The sequence below is a fragment of the Molossus molossus genome, unplaced genomic scaffold (genome assembly GCF_014108415.1).
Source record: "Molossus molossus isolate mMolMol1 unplaced genomic scaffold, mMolMol1.p scaffold_m16_p_15, whole genome shotgun sequence".
NCBI lineage: Eukaryota > Metazoa > Chordata > Mammalia > Chiroptera > Molossidae > Molossus > Molossus molossus.
This window is the reverse complement of record NW_023425350.1, coordinates 54,287,759-54,308,499: the sequence shown is the minus strand read 5'-3', so window position 1 is coordinate 54,308,499 and position 20,741 is coordinate 54,287,759. Positions and strand designations below refer to the sequence as shown.

General features: G+C 41.2%; 1 protein-coding gene across 1 annotated transcript in view; it reads right to left on the bottom strand.

Moving 5' to 3' along the window:
• The window catches only part of ALMS1 (ALMS1 centrosome and basal body associated protein), a 234,301-nt gene that overhangs the window by 151,571 nt on the left and 61,989 nt on the right, over nucleotides 1–20,741 (bottom strand). The window lies entirely within an intron of this gene.

The window sequence follows — 20,741 nt, the reverse complement described above, 5'->3', positions numbered from 1 at the left end:
CACAACCACATCTAAGTTACAACAAAACTACAGAACAACCACCATTCAAAACCGCCTGAAATCGAGCTGAATGGAAGTCCTACAACTACGGAATTAAAGAAGCTGCATCGAGACTGCTAGGAGGGGCAGAGGCGCGATGGGCTGGTCCCACACCCATGTGTGGCGGATAAAAATCAGGAGGACACCTCGGCTGGGAAGGTCCGTCCTGAGGACTGAGGGGTCCCCGTCCCACACCAGGTGCCCTGCTCAGGGATCCAGTGCCAGAAAGAGAATCCCCATAAATTCTGGCTGGAAAAACCAGCAGGAACTGAAGCTCAGGGAGGCTGACGCGGCTGGAGCCCCAGGCAGCTCCTTAAAGGGCCCACGCACGGACTTATCGGACTCTCTCCCTCTAAGCTTGAAGGGGAGGCAGCTCGAGGGGAACCAGAGACATACAGGGAAGAGCTGTTTGGGACTGGAGCGAGGGCTGGAGAGGGGGCTTTCTCCGGGACAAACGTGCTGTCAGAGGCCTTTGTTCCTTTGGTAAGCCCTTCCCTGGGGCGGCAGACAGCAGCCATATCTGGGACTCCAGCAACCTGGCTCACACTGGTAGCCCCGACCTGCTGACTCCCTGAGGCCCTGCCCCGCCCCACCCAACTTTCAGGCCCACCCAAGCTGTTGGCACTTGCTTCACCATAAGATTGGCCTGACTTGGATCCTGCTTCAGGTTTTCCTAAATTTTTTCAAACGAGCAGCATCTGGTCTCAGCTAGCCCCATACCTCTCATTAAGTAATACACAGAAACAAACACAGAGAGGCAGCCAAAATGAGGAGACAAAGAAACAGGTCCCAAATGAAAGAACAGAACAAAACCCCAAGAAAAGAACTAAGCAAAATGGAGATAAGCAACCTAACAGATGCTGAGTTCAAAATACTGCTTATAAGGATGCTCAATGAACTCAGTGAGGGCCTCAAAAGCATAAAAAAGGACCAGTCAGAAATGATGGATGCAAATTTAGAAACGAAGGAGGCTTTAACTGAAATAAAGAATAATTTACAAAGCTTCAATAATAGAGTACGTAAATCCAAGGAGCAAACCATCGATTTGGAAAATAAGGAAGCAAAAAACGCCCAATCAGAACAGCAAAAAGAAAAAGGAATCCAAAAAAATGAGGATAGTGTAAGGAGCCTCTGGGACAACTTCAAGCGTGCCAACATTCGCATCTTGGGAGTGCAGGAAGGATAAGAGAGAGAACAAGAAATCGAAAACCTGTTTGAAACAATAATGGCAGAAAACTTTCCTAACTTGGTGAATGAAAGAGACATACAAGTCCAGGAAGCACAGAGTCCCAAACAAGATGAACCCCAAGAGGCCCACACCAAGACACATCATCATCAAAATGCAAAAGGTTCAAGGCAAAGAGAGAATCTTAAAAGCAGCAAGAGAAAGGCAGCTAGTTACCTACAAGGGAGTTCCCATTAGGCTATCAGCTGATTTCTCAAAAGAAACTTTGCAGGCCAGAAGGGAGTGGCAAGAAATATTCAGAGTGATGGAAAGCAAGAACCTACAACCAAGATTACTCTATCCTGCAAAGCTGTCATTTAGGATCGATGGCCATATAAAGACTTTCCCAGACAAGAAAAAGTTAAAGGAGTTCATCACCACCAAACCGTTATTATATGAAATGATGAAGAGTCTTTTTGAAGAAAAAGATAAAATATATGAACAAACCAAATGGCAATGAATACATATCTATCGACAATGGAATTTACAAACAAAATAAACCGGCAGAACAGAAACATTCTCATAGATACAGAGAACATTTTGTTGGTTGCCAGATGGGAGGGAGGTTGGGGGAATGGGTGAAAAAGGTGAAGGGATTAAGAAGTACAAATTGGTTGCTAAACTGACAAACCTCAAAGGGAAAGGGGGGTGGGGGGAGGTGGGAAGAATTAAACCAAAGAACTTATATGCATAACCAATGGACACAGACAACAGTGTGGGAAAAGGTGGGAGGGAGGCGGGAGTGCGGAGGAGGGAGTCAATAGGGGAAAAATGTGGAACATCTGTAATACATTCTACATTCAACAATAAAGATTAAAAAAGAAAAAAAAGAAACTTAAAAAAAATAAAATAAAATAAAATAAAATTCCTGAGCCCAATCAGAGAATAAGATTCCATTGGCCTAGAGTGTGGCCTAGGCATTAGCATAAAACAAAAAATATATTTATTTTGTGTACTAAAATGAAGCAAGTTTTTCTTCCTTGAAACTTTACACTCTATAAAGGAATCCTATAGAAATGGTCATCAAAAGATATAAATATTTACATTCAGAGATATTTATTACAAAGCCATTAAAAGAAGTAATCTAATGTGTAAGTAATTTAAATACGCAAAAATAGAACTATAGATTAAAAATGGCAGTATAGCCTTTTGATAAAATATTATACAGATGTTCAGGTGATTTTTATTTTTTATTACTTAATTTATTTTTGTTACAGATGATTCACCTTTTTGCCCCACAAATTCCCCCTCTCCCTCCCTCCCCGACTTGTTCCCAGCTTTGTTGTACATGTCCATTATTCATGTATACATGCATATAAGTTCTGTGGTTTATCTCTCTCCCAAAATCCCCTCTCTTCTGGGGATTGTCATTCTGTACCTCACTTCCAAGTCTCTGGGTCTACCCAATTCCTCAAACTGTTATGTTCATTATATTCCACAAATAAGTGAGATCACATGATACTTGTCTTTCTCTATTTAGGTTGTTTCGCTTAGAATAATACTTTCCAGGTCCCTCCATGTCGTCTCAAAGGATAAGAGATCTTTCTTTTTACAGCTGCACAGTATTCCATTGTGTATATGTACCCCAGATTTTTATTCATTCATCTACTGATGGAAATGTGGGCAGTTTCCAAATCTTAGCTATTGTAAATAGTGACAATAAGAACACGGGGGAACATATATTCTTTCTGACTGGTGTTTCAGGCTTCTTGGGTATATTCCTAGAAGTGGAATCACTGGGTCAAATGGAAGTTCAATTTTTAATTTTTTGAGGTAACACCATATTGTTTTCCTTAGTGGCTGCACCAGTCTGCATTCCCACCAGCAGTGTACTAGAGTTTCCTTTTCTCCACAATCTCACCAGCACTTATTTGATGATTTATTGATGGTAGCCATTCAAACAGGTGTGAGGTGATACCTCATTGCTGTTTTAATTTACATCTCTTTAATACTTAGTGATGTTGAGCATTTTTTCATTTCTCTTGGCCATTTGTATGTCCTGTTTGGAGAGATGTCTATTTAGGTTCTCTGTCCATTTTTTAAACTGGGTTCTTTGTTTTCCTTTTGATGAGTTGTATGAGAACTCTATATATTTTGGAAATTAACCCCTTATCTGATATATCATTGGTAATTATGCTCTCCCATACAGTGGGTGGCCTTTCCATTTTGATGATTGTTTCTTTTGGTGGCAGAAGCTTTCGAGTTTAATGTAATCCCATGTGTTCATTTTCTTCTTTGTTTCTGTTGCCTTAGGTGATGTATCAGTGAAAATTCTACTGCATATGATGTTTGAAATTTGGTTGCCTATATTTTATTCAAGGATTTTTATGGATTCAGGAGTCACATTTAAGTCTTTTATCTATTTTGAGTTTATTTTTGTGTATGGTGTAAGTTAATGGTCTAGTTTCATTTTTTTGCATGTAGCTGCCCAATTTTCCCAACACCATTTATTAAAGAAGCTGTCCTTAGTCCACTGTATGTTCTTGCCACCTTTGTCAAATATTAATTGAGCATACTGCCTTGGGTCCATTTCTGGGTTCTCTGTTCTGCTCCACTGATCTATATGCCTGTTCTTATGCCAGTACCAGGCTGTTTTGATTACAGTGGCTTTGTAGTAAAACCTGAAATCTGAAAATGTGATCCCTCCTACTTTGTTCTTCTTTGTTCAAGATTGCTATGGCTATTCGAGGTCTTTATTGGTTCCATATGAACTTTTGAAGTATTTGTCCTAGTTCTGTGAAGTATATCGTTAGTATTTTGATGGGGATTGCATTGAATCCATAAATTGCTTTGGGTAATATGGACATGTTAATGATGTAAATTCTTCCAATCCATGAACAAGGTATGCGCTTCCATTTTTTTATATCTTCCTCTATTTCTTTTTTCAATGACCAGTAGTTTTCTGCGAATAGGTCCTTTATTTCTTTGGTTAAGTTTATTCCTAGGTATCTTAATTTTTTTTGCCGCGATGGTAAATGGGATTGTTTTTTCAGCTTCTCTTTCTGTGAGTTGATCATTGGTGTATAAGAATGCCATTGAGTTCTTGATGTTAATCTTGTATCCTGCTACTTTGACAAATTCATTTATTAAGTCTAGTAAATTTTTGATGGAGTCTTTCGGGTTTTTTGCATATAGTTATCATGTCATCTGTGAATAATGAGTTTCACTCCCTCCTTTCCAATTTGGATCCCTTTTTTTTCTTCCTGTCTGATTGCTGTGGCTAAGACTTTAAGTACTAAGTTAAATAAGAGTGGCAAAAGTGGGCATCCTTGTCTTGTTCCTGTTCTTAAGGAAAATGCTTTTAGTTTTTGCCCATTGAGCATGATGTTGCCTGTAGGTCTTTTATCTGTGGCCTTTATTATGTTGAGATATGATCCCTCTATTCCCACATTGCCGAGCTTTTTAATCAGAAATTGGTGCTGGATTTTGTCGAATGCCTTTTCAGTGTGTATTGATATGATCATGATTTTTATCTTTCATTTTATTTATGTGGTGTATCACGTTTATTTATTTGTGAATATTGTACCAGCCTTGCATCCCTGGGATGAATCCCACTTGGTCATGGTGAATGATTTTTTTGGTGTATTGCTGTATCCGATTTGCTAGTATTGTTTTCAGGATTTTGGCATCTATGTTCATCAGGGATATTGGCCTGTAGTGTTCTTTCTTTGTAGTGTCTTTTTCTGGTTTTGGAACCAGAATTATACTGGTCTCATAAAAAAAGTTTGGAAGTCCTCCTTCTTCTTGGATTTTCTGAAATAGTTTGAGGAGAATGGGCATTACTGCTTCCTTGAATGTTTGGTAAAATTCCGTCGTGAAGCCGTCCAGGCCTGGGCTTTTGTTTGCTGGCAGAGTCTTGATTACATCTTCAATTTCTTCTGTTGTTATTGGTCTGTTCAAGTTTTCTATCTCTTCCCAGTCACGTTTTGGGAGACTATGTATTTCTAGAAGTTTGTCCACTTGGCTTAGATTGTCAAATTTGTTGCTGTATAATTGTTCATAATATTTGTTCACAATCCTTTATATTTCTGTGCTGTCAGTTATTTCTCCTCTTTCATTTCAGATTTTGTGTATTTGGTTTCTCTCTCTTTGTTTCTTGGTGAGTTTACCTAGGGGACGAAAGTCTTGTTTATCTTTTCAAAGCACCAGCTCTTTGATTCATTGATCTTTTGAATTGTGTTATTGGTCTCCATGTCATTTATTTCTGCTCTGATCTTCACTATTTCCTTCCTTCTACTTGCTCTGGGGTTTTCTTTTTGTTTGCTTTATAGTTCTTTAAGTTGTGAGGTGAGATAGTCTATTAGGAATTTTTCTTACTTCTTGAGGTAGGCCTGTAGTGCTATGAACGTCCCTCTCAGAACTGCTTTCGCTGCATCCCATAAATTTTGTGTTGTTGTGTATTCATTTTCATTGGTTTCCAGGAAGTTTTTAATTTCTTCCTTGATCTCCATGGTAACCCATTCATTGTTCAATAACATGCTATTTAGCCTCCATGTGTTCAAATGTCTTTGCATGTTCTTGTTGCAATTGATTTCTAGTTGTATGCCATTGGGATCTGAGAAGATTCTTGATATGACTTAAATCTTATTAAACTTGTAGAGACTTAGTCTGTGGCCTAACATGTATTCTATCTTTGAGAATGTTCCATGTGCACTTGAGAAGAATGTGAATTATGCAGTTTTGGGGTGTAATTCTCTGTAGATATCTAGTAAATCCATTTGAACTAGCGTTTCATTTAGAGTCTGTGTTTTCTTGTTAATTTTGTGTCTAGAATATCTATCCAGGGATGTCAGCAGGGTGTTGAAGTCCCCTGCTATGATTGTACTGCTGTTGATTTATCCTTTGAAGTCCTCCAGAAGATTTTTACTATATTTTGGTGCTCCTATATTGGGTGCATATATGTTTACCAAAGTTATACCTTCCTGTTGGATAGATCCTTTCAATATTTGTAGTGGCCTTCTTTGTCTCTAGTTATGGCCTTCATTTTGAAATCTATTTTATCAGATGTGAGTACTACTTCCTCAGTTGTTTTATTGTTTCTTTTTTTGCTTTCCGTTTGCTTGAATTTTTTCCATCCCTTCACTTTCAACCCATGTGAGTCTTTTGTTGTGAGGTGGGTCTCTTGTAAACAACATGTATGTGAGTCATGCTTTCTTATCCAGTCAGCTTGTCTGTCTTTTTATCAGAACATTCAATCCATTTACATTTAAGGTGATTATTGATATGTACTTACTGCCATTTTTGTTTAGTGTGGTCTATTTTTCTTCCTATTTCCTCTACTAATTACAGTATTCCTTTTAGCATATCTTGCAGTGCTGGTTTGGTGTTAATATATTCCCATTTTTTGTCTGGGAAGCTCTTTATTTGACCTTCTATTTTGAATGATAGCTTTACTGGATAGAGTAGTCTTGAATTCAGATCCTTTTTTTTCATGACCATGATTACTTCATGTCATTCCCTTCTGGCCTGTAGTGTTTCTGTTGAGAAGTCAGCTGAGAGCCTTATAAGGTTTCCTTTGTAGGTAACCTGTTGCTTATCTCTTGCTGCCTTTAGGATTCTTTGTCTTTAATTTTTGTCTTTTCAATTACTATGTGTCTTGGTGTGGGCCTGTTTGGGTTTTTCGTGCTTGGGGCTCTCTGTGCTTCTTCAACTTGAATGCCTTCTTCCTTCACCATGTTAGGAAAGTTTTCTGTCACTATTTCTTTCTTTTTTTTTTTATCCTCACCTGAGGACATTTTCTCATTTTTTTGTTCAGGTAGAGTGGGAGGGAGAGAGAGGAACAGAGAGAGAGAGAAAAAAAAATCGATGTGAAAGGAACACATCGAGTGGCTGCCACCGCACGACCGACCAGGGCCGGGGACAAACTGCAACCGAGGTACGCGCCCCTAGCGGGAACCGAACCCGGGTCTCTCAGGACCGCAGGTCGACGCTCTAACCACTGAGCCAAACTGGCCAGGGCGCTGTCACTATTTCTTCAAATATATTCTCTAACCCTTGCCCATTTTCTTCCTGTTCGGGGATACCCATGATACAAATATTAATACATTTACAGTTTTCCCACAGTTCTCTTAAGCTCTCTTCCTGTTTTTATTTTCTCTTTTTGGTTCTGATTGGTTGACTTTTTTCTACCCTGTCTTTTTTTTTTTTTTTATCCTCACCAGAGGACATTTTTCCATTTTTTGTTCAGGTAGAGTGGGAGGGGGAGAGAGAGAGAGAGAAAGAGAGAGAGAGAGAAACATCGACGTGAAAGGAACACATCAAGTGGCTGCCACCCTCACGACCAACCAGGGCCGGGGACAAACTGCAACCGAGGTACGTGCCCTTAGCGGGAACGGAACCCGGGTCTCTCAGGACCGCAGGCCGACGCTCTAACCGCTGAGCCAAACCGGCCAGGGCGTACCCTGTCTTCTAATTCACTGATCCGGTCCTCAGCTTCCTCTACTCTGCTGGTTGGTCTTTCCAATGTGTTCTTAATTTCTGCTATGTGATTCTTCATTTCCACTTGGTTGGTTTTCAATGTTTTTATATCTTTACTCATGGTGCTGATGTCCTTATTCACGCTGTTGAGCTTCCTCAAGATCATGGCTCTGAACTCTACCACTGATAATATGCTTAGCTGCATTTCATTGATCTCATCTTTGATAGAGTTCTCTTGTTTTTTCATTTGGGATTTCTTTGTTTCACCATTTTTGCTATCTCAGTGGATTTTGGAGCCTGCAAAATTTTCCCTGTGGGTGTTGGTGTTCTGCTGTTTTTGGCTCCCTCTACTGGGTTTGGATGAGCCTGGGTGAGCCCACGTTAAAAACCACTGTCAAGTCTTACTTTCCTGGGTAGATATGCAAGCCCAGGAAAGGTTCAGTTATCCTCTAGCTTTTTTGTAGTGGCTAGTAGTCTCAGTTACTCAGTGTCTTGGAATGTAGCCCTGGTGTTCTGCATAAGAGGATTTCCAGAGGTGGGATAGATGCTGGTTATTAATGAGCCTTGATTTGCATTTCTTTGCCTCACCTGGGAAAGGCTGAATCTCCGAGACGGGGATGCTGCTGCTTTTCCCCACAGCTCAGGGAAGGAGCACAATGGCCACCGTCCTTTGTGGCCGCATCTCAGCAAAACCTCTGAGTGCCCTCCAAATCCCAGGTGTCCCCAGAGAGTCCATCCCAGTCTGCCCTCCCTCTGCTGTAGCCCCCGAGGTGAGGGGCTGTGGCTATTTTAGCGCTCCATCCCAGCTCTCTGCACTGTGCAGTGGGCTTGGTCTTTATTTCATAAGGGTGCTGCTCACAGCTAGGGCTGCTGCTGTCCATGGGCTCCCAGCCCGCCACCCTCTTTCAGCTCAGCAGATCCTACCAGTGTCCCTGTCCTGCTGCTTTTCTGCTGCTTTTTTCAAGGAATTGTCATTATTTTAGTTGTAATTTCCGTTTATTCCTGGGAAATCGTATGCGTAGCTTCTATTCACTCCGCCTCCATTTTCACATCCTCTACACCTATCTTGTGTGCAGCTGGGTCGCACAGGCCTTCCTACTGCCCCCGCACCCTGCAGGTCCCGCGGGTAACTGGACCGCACAGTCCTTTTGGGGACCTGGCTCTATGCCTATGTTATCGGCTGCTGGGTCTCACAGGCCTCTCTGGTGCTTCAGCACCCTGCAGGTCCTATGGGTAACTGGATGGCACAGTCCCTGCTGGGTCGTGCAGGCTTCTTTGGTGCTTCAGCACCCCACTGGCCCCGTGGGTAACTAGATTGTGCAGTCCCTGCTGGGTTGCGCAGGCTTCTTTGGTGCTTCAGCACCCCAGTGGCCCCGTAGGTAACTAGATTGTGCAGTGCCTGCTGGGTGACACAGGCCTCTCTGGTGCTTCAGCACCCCGCAGGTCCTTGGGGTAACTAGATCGCAGTCTCTGCATGGTCTCACACGCCTCTCTGGTCCTTCAGCATCTCGCAGGTCCTGCGGGTAACTGGATCGCACAGTCCCTGCTGGGTTGCATAGGCCTCTCTGGTGCCTCAGCACCCTGCAGGTCCTGTGGGCAGGCAGCTGGATTGCACCAGTCTCTCTCCGGCTCCAGCCTCCCACTGGTCTTGTATGCTACTGAACCACACAGGCATCTGTGCAGCCCCAGGTCCCGCTGCTAGTGGCTGGGGAGTCCTGCTGTACTGTGGAGCTCAACTCCTGCTCAGCTTTTGCTGTATTTTGGGGGGATGGGTGTCAGCTGCTGGTCTGTGCTTCTATTGCCTGGAGATGGATGTCTGCTCCCCGGCCTCTGTTTCTGGGGATATATCTCGACTCTGATTAGGCTCCTACTATGAGGGATGGTGCTGGGCTCTGGGCTATCTGCTGCTTCCGTGACCAGTACCTTGGGAGCTCCACTACTGTGCACCAGTCTGTGTTGACAGAGTGTCCACTGGTCCTATGGTGCCAGGTGTGCTGGTGGGCTCAGGTTGCTGGGCCCTAGCAGCTCCCAATGCCTCCCCCTGGTGAAAACCCAGGATCTCCCAAAATGGTAGGACCTTCCCAAGGTGGTGGAGAAGAGCCCTGAAGGGCTGCTTAGGCTACTCCCATCCACAGCACAGGAACTTTCTGCTCCATGGCTCTGCACTGCTCGGGTTTGGTCGTCCACTTTCAAGTCCACTTACACTCTCTCACACACTCACTCTCCCTCCAGTCCTGCCTGCCACCATCTTCCCTGATTTTTCGTTTAGGCGATTTTTAAAGAATTTTCAATGTGGTGTGAAAATGCTGTATACTCTGGGATTTGATTTCACAATACTTATAAGCTAACAAGTTAGCTTTCTACTGTGTGAAATATGCAAGCAGAAGATATCACACTTTTCAAATTAAACAAAATATTTGATTCCATGGCATAGCAAAGGATCATCAGGTTAATTTCATGGGTTCCCCTTTTTCCCAAGTGCTGCAAAGGCAATGCAATATGGCCTAGATGGGTGCTATGCTTTCAGTGGGTTTAACTAACTCTCCTAATAAGTACACCCATTTAAGATATGTATTTTTAACTATATAAAACTGTAAATCCTCTAAATGTTACACTAATAAGTTTGAACTTAAGGCATAGGGAATTATTAACAGATATGATCAGAGCTGTATAGCAGAAATTCAGGTTCTTGGTTGGAAGGGGAATGCAAAAGTGTAAGCAGTAATGACTAACCAAACTTTCTGCAACGATGGAAACATTCTATATTTGTACTGTAAAACAGAGTAAGTCTAAATAAAAGTAGTTCCAAATGGCATTGGGAAGTAAACAACTGTAATAGAAATGGCAAGATTTGACAAGTAATGTGCTTATTCATTTGATCATTCAAAAAAAATAAATGATTACCATTAGCCAGTCACTGTTCTAGATGTAGAAAATAGGAGCTATAAATAAACAGACAAAGGGTACAATCTAATTCTGTTTCACATGGCTTACATTCTAATAAAAAAGAAACAGACAAGTAAATTGGTAAAACATGGTAGTAAAATGACTGATATATACAGCAAATGTTAACTATACTTTACAGAAAGGAAAATTAAGCTTCAAAGATAACAATATAACCGTGATGGTCAATGTAAAGATCTTGATAGATTCTGATTTAGTAAGTCTGGGATGGATTCTCAAATTCTGCATTTCTAACAAGCTCCCAAGTAATACCCAATACAATTGGTCTTTAAACCAAATTTTGAGTAACAAACATATATTTTCTTTGAGTTGTACAGTGATTAAATGACAAAAACAGGCACTTTGGCTTTCTAATTATAACTGAAAATTCTGAACTTTTTTCACTACAAATGAATGGCATTCTAAACCCATTGGTGAGCTTCAAAAAAGCAGTTGAAAATAGAATGAAATGAGAACTGAATTATAAAGTAAAAAAGTAGAAATATCAAGTATTAACTTCAAGAACACTAAAAGGAAAGGAAAAAATGTACACTACATAGTAACTTTAGAATAATATGGGTTATGAAAAATGTTGTGAGAAAAAAAGGCTCAAGAAATTAATAAATCAGCCCAGCCAGTGTGGCTCAGTTTGTTGAACATCACCGCATGTACCAAGAGGTCACCAGTTTGATTCCCCAATCAAGTCACATGCCAGGGTTGCAGGCTCATCTTCAGTAGGGGGCATGGAAGAGGCAGCCAATCAATGTTTCTCTCTCATAAATGTTTCCAGCTCTCCCTTCCTCTCTCGCTAAAATCAATTTAAAAAATTTTTAAAAGGAGCCCTAGCTAGTATTGCTCAGTGGTTAGAGTGTTGGCCCATGCACCAAAATGTTAAGGGAGGCTCAATTCCCTGTCAAGGGCACATACCTGGGTTGCAGGTTTAATCCCCAGCCCCAATTCGGGTGCGTACAGGAGGCAACCAACTGATGTGCCTCTCCCCATTGATGTTTCTCTCCCTCTCTCTCTCTCCCCTCCCTCCCTCCCTTCCATTCTATCTAAAAATCAATGGAAAAATATCCTCAGGTGAGGACTGACAACAACAACAATAATAAGATAAACAAAATGGACAAATCTTTGGCTAGACTCACCAAGAAAAAACAGAGAGGACTCAATTAAAATAAAAAATAAAAGAGGAGAGGAGATCCAAGATGGTGGCAGAGTAGGTAGAAGGTACACTCACCCCTACAGGACAAAACTGAAATTACAAAATATAGATCAACCTGAATAAACAACTGATGACTAGCTGAAGAGAAATCTTATAATCAAGGATTTACAGAATAAACTACATCAAGACTGGTAGGAATGGTGGAGACATGAAAAGGGCTGGCACCACTCCCACAGGAGATGGATGAGATTCTGGAGGCATATCTCAACTTCAAAGGCTCCTCCTCGGGAGTGTGGGTTCAGATCCCACACCAAGCTCACCAGCCTAGAGGTGGGAAGAGGTACCCACATAACATTTGTATATGAAAATCAGCCTGGATTCTGTCCAACAGGGAGAGACAAGAATCTGCCAGAGACACAGGCACCCTCTTAGATGGCCAACACGCAAAATCTTCGCAGCCATTCACCCTGGGATCCAGCAGAGAGAAGGTGGAGTGGACTAGAGTTGTGTGAGGAGAGACTTAGGGTTGTGGTCCTAGAAGAGAGCTTAAGGGACAGCTGCCAAGATCCCTGTAATGAGTCCCTTTCCCACACTGCAGATGCCAACTTCCTTTGGTGAAGCACTCTCCTTCATATGGCATCAGTCGGGGAAAATGCAATTGCCACACCCAATGGATTCCTGTCACTCTACCCTGTTGAGCTTTCACCCAGCTGGAGTCGTCAGCTGCCTGGACCAATGTAGAAGCCTGAGCAGACTCAGGGGGTGTCAGTGACTGAGATGCGTGGATTTTGGGCAGAGACTATTCCTCCTACATTCCCATGAACCTGACTGGCATCTTCCCCTTACAGATCTGCTAGCTCCCAAGGACCCCATCCTGCTGAGCTCTGGCTCCTATCAGAATCTGGGACAAACTGAGTCAGAGGCCATTTTCACCTCACACACCTAACTGATGCACAGTCTTCCCATTCACATAGCAATATCTTGGTCTTTGGGCATGATAAACTCTGCTGACCTTACCCTGATGATTTACTGAGACCCTGCCCCACCAAAAAGAACTGCAGGCACCCGGAAAGGGGCAACTAGATTTGGTATACCCTGACTCTTTTGCTGAGTAGCTTCAGATCCATCACTGGTACCACGTTTGAACCTGTATCAATCTGGTGAACACCACTTGCTCCTACCTGGTGACTCACTGATAACCTACCTCAAGCAACTCAAATACTGCCACAGCCCCTTTCAATGACTAAGTCTGACAGCCAGCAGGCAAAAGTATGTGAAGACAGACCTCAGAGTGTGTTGGGTCTTTTGCTGACATGCCCCCAAGCTTGGTGCTGGTTGAAGGCCAGCCTTGGTGCACACCTCGGTCCTTCCCACACACACCAAGGCCCAGCAGAGGCAGCCACAAACTGTGGATCACATTGTAGCTCCAAACACGTTAACCAGGGCTAGTCACAGGAAGCATCTAACAATGTCCTGTGCCAGAGTCCCTTCCAAGAGGCCCCAGAACATACATAACCAGTGAGCCAGCTTCAGACAACATAAGAGCAGGATTCAATTATCTTCACAAGCGGTATACCCAAAGGGAGATCTTGGTAGGCACTAGACCCTGCAGAGGAAGGTTATGCTCCACGTGGTCAGCACCTGCAGACCAGCAGCTCTTACATTGTAGTCTGGGTTGATCCTCAGTCACCCAGCCTGAGGGTCGACCCCATAAAAAAATGGGCCAATAATAATCAAGACTCAATTACAGTGGAGGGCTCACATAACTCACACAGGGGACATTCTAGGAACACCCAATTCAGGTGACAAGGAGAATGTACTACTGGGTCCCACAAGATACATACTATATAAAGACACCCTACCAAGACTGGGAGACAAAGAAGATCTAGCTAATACACACACAAACACAAAGAGGCAGCCAAAAAAAAGAGAAAAAGAAACATGGCTTACATGAAAAATAAAACAAGAGAAATCACAAGAAAGAGAACTAAATGAAATAAAGGCAAACAATTTACCAGATATAGAACTTAGTGAGAATGTCAAGAAATTTAGTGAGAACTTCAACACCATGAAAAGGACATAGAAATCATAAAAAAGAAATGAAGAATACACTAGAAGGAATAAAGAGTAGGTTGGATAAAGCAGAGAACTGAATCAGTGATTTAGAAGACAAGGTAACAAAAAAACAACCGATCAAAGCTGCAAAAAAGACAAAAAGAATTGTAAAAAATGAAGACAGTTTAAAGGACCTTTGGAAAAACTAAGCATGACCTTTGCATCATAGGGATACCAGAAGGAGAGGACAGAGAGCAAGGAATAGAAACCCTACTTAAAAATAATAAGGAACGAAAAAATTCCAAAATTTTTTCAGAGTGAATGGAAGCTATACAGATTGTCTCCCAGGACCAAACTGGAATTACAACTAAAATAAAGACAAATGAATGGGGAAAAGCAACAGAAAAGCAGCTTGCGAGGATCATATTACCAGGAACACTGACTCAATACTGGTAGGATTGTGGAGGCGCAAGAGGGGGGCTGGGAACCCACAGACAGCAGCAGACTTACCTGTGAACAGTGCCCTAGGGTTAAATTCCCGAGGGCTCCACAGCACAGAGCCAGGACAGACACTAAAATAGCCACAGCCACTCAACTTGGGCTCCGGCAGAGGGAGGGTGGACTGGATTTGAACAGTGTAGAGACATTCGGGATTTGGAGGGGGCTCAGAGCTTTTGCTGAGTAGCAGCCATGCAGGACGGTGGCCATCTTGCAGCTCCCCAGGGCTCTGGGGAGAGGCAGGGGCACCTCCATCGAAGATTCAACCCCACCCAGGTGGGCCACTGAAATGAAAATTGAGACTAACTAATAACCAGTATCTGCAGCATCCTCAGGCAATCCCCTTACAATGAGCACCTGAGGGAGTTTTTCATTCAACTGAAAACCCAAGGCTCTTCAAGTAACCACTACTGATAGCCTCCAGGCTAAAAGTTAGACGATAACTGTACCATTCCTGGGCTAGCAACTCTAACCAGAAAAGTAAGACTTGACAGTGGTGTTTAACATGGCTCCTCCTTCACTCATCCAAACCCAGGAGAGGGAGCCACAAACAGCAGAACACTACCACCCACAGGGAAAATTTGGCAGGCTCCAAAGCCCACTGTGATAGCCAAAATGGTGAAACTCAGAAACTAAAGTCAAATGAAAAAACAAGAGACCTCTACTAAAGATGAGATAAATGTGAAGCAGTAAAGCAAGTTAACAGACCTAGAATTCAGAGCCATGATGTTGAGGAAGCTCAATAGCATGAGTAAGAACATAGACATGTTGAAAATCAACCAATTGGAAATTAAAAACCACCAAGAAGAAATCAAGAAAAACATATCAGAAATAAAGAACACATTGGAAGGTAAAAAGCAGAGTAGAGGAAGCTGAGGACCAGATCAGTGAATTAGAAGACAAGGTAGAAAAAAATCAACCAATCAGAAAAACAAGAGGAAAAAAAGATTAAAAAACAGAAAGACAGCTTAAGAGAAGTGTGGGACAACTGGAAACATAATAATATTCACATCAGAGGAGTCCCCAAAGAAGAAGAAAATGAGCAAGGGTTAGAGAATATATTCGAAGACATAGTAACAGAAAAATTCCCTAATTTGTTGAAGGAAAAAGGCATTCAAGTTCAAGAAGCACAGAGAGCCCCAAGTAAGAAGAACCCTAACAGGCCCACCCCAAGACACAGAGTAATTAAAATGCCAAAAATTAAAGACAAAGAGAGAATCCTAAAAGCAGCAAGAGACAAGCAATAGGTTACCTACAAAGGAACCCCTATAAGGTTATCAGCTGACTTCCCAAAAGAAACACTACAGGCCAGAGGGAATAGCATGAAGTAATCAAGGTCATAAAAAACAAGAATCTGAATCCAAGGCTACTCTACCCAGCAAGGCTGTCATTTAAAATAGGTCCAATAAAGAGCTGCCCAGACAAAAAAGGGCTAAGGAAATACATTAGCACCAAATCAGCACTGCAAGAAATGTTCAAAGAACTGCTGTTATTCGTAGAAGAAATAGGAAGAAAAATAAAACCAAAGTAAACAAAAATGGCAATAAATAAGTACATATCAATAATCACCTTAAATGTAAATGGACTGAATGATCCGATAAAAAGACAGAGTAGCTGATTGGATAAGAAAGTATGACTTACATATACGATGTTTACAAGAGACCCACCTCACAATAAAAGATTCACATAGGTTGAAAGTTAAGGGATGGAAAAAAATCTTTCAAGCAAACGGAAAGCAAAAAAAAAAAACCTGGGGTAGCAATATTCATATCTGATGAAGTAGATTTCAAAAGTAAGACAGTAACTAGAGACAAAGAAGGCCATACATAATATTGAAAGTATCTATCCAACAGGAAGATATAACCTTGATAAACATATATGCACCCAACATAGGAGCACCAAAATATATTAAAAATCTTCTGGAGGACTTCAAAGGAGAAATCAACAGCAATACAATCATAGCAGGGGACTTCACTACCCCACTGACATCACTTGATAGGTCCTCTAGACAAAAAATTGGCAAGGAAACAGACACTCTAAATAAAGCACTAGACAAAATGGATTTAAAAAATATCTACAGAGCCCTGGCCGGTTTGGCTCAGCGGTTAGAGCGTTGGCCTGCGGTCCGGAGAGACCCGGGTTCGGTTCCCGCTAAGGGCACGTACCTTGGTTGCAGTTTGTCCCCGGCCCTGGTTGGGTTGTGTGGGTGGCAACCACTCGATGTGTCGCTTTCACGTCGATGTTTCTCTCTCTCTCTCTCTCTCCCTCTCACTCTATCTGAACAAAATATCGAAAAATGTCCTCGGGTGAGGATAAAAAAAAAAAAAAAAAAAAAATATCTACAGAGAATTACACCCCAAAACTACAGAATTCACATTTTTCTCAAGTACACATGGGACATTCTCAAAGATAGACCACATGATAAGACACAAACTAAATCTCCACAAGTTCAAGAAGATGAAATCATATCAAGCATCTTCTCAGATCACAATGGCATAAAACTAGAAATCATTTGCAACAAAAACATGCTACGACATTTGAACAATTGGAGGCTAAATAGCATGTTATTAAACAATGAATGGGTTACCATGGAGATCAAGGAAGAAATTAAAAACTTCCTGGAAACCAATGAAAATGAACACACAACAACACAAAATCTATGGGATGCAGCGAAAGCAGTTCAGAGAGGGAAGTTCATAGCACTACAGGCCTACCTCGAGAAACAAGAAAAATTTCTAATTGACGGTCCAACCTCACAACTTAAAGAATTAGAAAGCAACTAAAAAGAAAACCCCAGAGCAAGTAGAAGGAAGGAAATAGTAAAGATCAGAGCAGAAACAAATGACATCAAGACCAAAAAAACAATTCAAAGGATCAATGAAACAAAGAGCTGGTTCTTTGAAAAGATAAACAAGATTTTCGACCCTTAGCTAGACTCACCAAGAAACAAAGAGAGAGAACCCAAATACACAAAATCAGAAATGAAAGAGACGTAACAATTGACACCACAGAAATACAAAAGATCGTTAACAACTACTATAACAATTATATGGCAACGAATTCGACAATCTAAGCCAAATGGACAACTTTCTAGAATCACACAGTCTCCCAAAACTGGACAAGGAAGAGATAGAACTTGAACAGACCAATAACAACTAAGGAAACTGAAGATGTAATCAAGACTCTCCCAGCAAACAAAAGCCCAGGCCCCAAGGCTTCATGGGTGAGTTTTACTGAACATTCAAAAAAGAACTAACACCCATTCTCCTCAAACTATTTCAAAACATTCAAGAAGAAGGAAGACTTCCAAACTTGTTTTATGAGGCCAGCATAATTCTAATTCCAAAACCAGAAAAACACACTATAAAAAAAAATACAGGCCAATGTCCCCGATGAACATAGACGCCAAAATACTGAACAAAATTCAAGCAAATCGGATCCAGCAATACATCAAAAAAAATTATTCACCATGACCAAGTAAGATTCATCCCAGGGACACAAGGTTGGTACAATATTCGCAAATCAATAAATGTGATACACCACATAAACAAAATGAAGAATAAAAACATGATCATATCAATAGATTCTCAAGAAGCATTCGACAAAATCCAGCACCCATTTCTGATAAAAACACTCAGCAATGTGGGAATAAAGGGATCATATCTAGACATAATAAAGGCCATATATGAAAGACCTACAGCCAACATCATACTCAATGGGCAGAAACTAAAAGCATTTCCCTTAAGAACAGGAACAAGCCCTGGCAGGTTTGGCTCAGCAGTTAGAGCATCAGCCTGGGGTCCAGAAAAACCCAGGTTTCGTTCCTGCTGGGGGAGCGTACCTAGATTGCCGTTTGTCCCCGGCCCTGATTGGTCATGCGGGTTAGAGCCACTCAATGTTTCCCTTTCACGTCGATGTTTCTTTCTCTCTCTCTTCCTCTCTCTCCCTCCCGCTCTATCTGAAAAAAAGTGGAAGACTGTCCTAGGGTGAGGATAAAACAAAAAGAACAGGAACAAGACATGGATGCCCATTTTCGCCACTCTTATTTAACATAGTACTAGAAGTCTTAGCCACCGCAGTCAGACATGAAGAAAAAATAAAAGGGATCTAAATTGGAGAGGAGGAAGTGAAACTGTCATTATTCACAGATGACATGATACTATACACAGAAAACCCTAAAGACTCCATCAAAAATCTACTAGACTTAATAAATGAATTTGGCAAAGTAGCAGAATACAAAAAGAACATCAAGAAATTGATGGCATTCTTATACACCAATGATGAACTCACGGAAAGAGAAACTGAAAAAACAATCCCATTTACTGTCCCAGCAAAAAAATTAAGATACCTAAGAATAAACTTAATCAAAAATAATGGACCTAGTCACAGAAAACTACAGGTCATTAAAAAAATAAATAGAGGAAGATATAAAAAAGTGGAAGCACATACCCTGTTCATGGATTGGAAGAATTAACATCATTAAAATGTCCATATTACCTAAAGGAATCTATAGATTCAATGCAATCCCCATGAAAATATCAATGACATATTTCACAGAACTAGAACAAATACTTCAAAAGTTCATATGGAACAAAAATAGACCCCGAATAGCCACAGCAATATTGAAAAAGAAGGACAAAGTAGGTGGGATCACAATACCAGATATCAGGTTGTACTACAAAGCAACTGTAATCAAACAGCTTGGTACTGGCACAAGAACAGGCATATAGACCCGTGGAACAGAAAATAGACCCCGAATAGCCACAGCAATATTGAAAAAGAAGGATAAAGTAGGTGGGATCACAATACCAGATATCACGTTGTATTACAAAGTGACTGTAATCAAACAGCTTGGTACTGGCACAAGAACAGGCAAATAGACCCGTGGAACAGAACAGAGAACCCAGAAATGGACCCAAGACAGTAAGCTCAATTAATATTTGACAAAGGAAACAATAGCATACAATGGAGTAAAGACAGCCTTTTTAATAAATGGTGCTGGGAAAATTGGACAGCTACATGCAAAAAAATGACTAGACCATCAACTTCCACCATACACAAAAATAAACTCAAAATAGATACCAGACTTAAATGTGACCAGTGAATACATAAAAATTCTAGAAGAAAATGTAGGCAACAAAATTTCAGACATCATACGCAGCAGAATTTTCACTGATACATCACCTAAGGCAACGGAAACAAAGGAGAAAATGAACACATGGGACTACATCAAACTCAAAAGCTTCTGTACAGCAAAAGAAACATTCATCAAAATGGAAAGGCAACCCACTGTATGAGAGAACATCACTGCCAATGATACATCAGATAAGGGGTTAATTTCCAAAATATATAGAATACTCATACAACTCAACAAAAGGAAGACAAGGAACGCAATTAAAAAATGGGCAGAGGAACGGAATGGACACGTCTCCAAACAAGACATACAAATGGCCAAGAGACATATGAAGAAATGCTCAACATCACTAATCATCAGAGAGATGCAAATTAAAACAACAATGAGGTATCACCTCACACCTGTCAGAATGGCCACCATCAACAAATCATCAAGCAACTAGTGTTGGCAAGGGTATGGAGAAAAGGGTACTCCACTACACTGCTGGTGGGAATGCAGACTGGTGCAGCCACTAAGGAAAACAATATGGTATTATCTCAAAAAATTAAAAATTGATCTGCCATTTGACCCAGTGATCCCACTTCTCGGAGTATATCCTAAGAAGCCCAAAACACCAAAAGAAAGAATATATGTACCCCCATGTTCATAGCAGCACTATTTACAATAGCTAAGATCTGAAAACAGCCCAAGTGTCAATCAGTAGACGAATGGATAAAAAAGCTGTGGTACATATACACAATGGAGTACTATGCAGCTGTAAGAAAGAAAGATCTCTTATCCTTTGAGATGACATGGAGGGACCTGGAAAGTGTTATCCTAAGTGAAACAAGCCAAGCAGAAAAAGACAATTACCACATGATCTCACATATTTGTGGAATATAATGAACATAAGAGTCTGAGGAATAGGGTAGGCCTAGAAACATGGAAGTAGGGTACAGACTGACAATCCTCAGAAGAGAGGGTCATGGGTGTAGGGAAGAGATAAACCACAAAACTTATATGCATGTACACATAACCAATGGACATGGACAATAGGGCCGGGGACGAGGCAGGGGGTATGGGGAGGAGGGTGTCAATGGGGTAAAAAAGGAGAAACATCTGTTAACAAAAATAAAATTTTAAAAATAATAAAATTTAAAAATAATAATAATAGTAATAATGGACAAAAACTTCCCTATCCAGATCAAAGGAAAAGTCACACAAGTCCAGGAAGCACAAAGAGTCCTAAACAACATGAACCTATAGAGATGCACACCAAGACACAC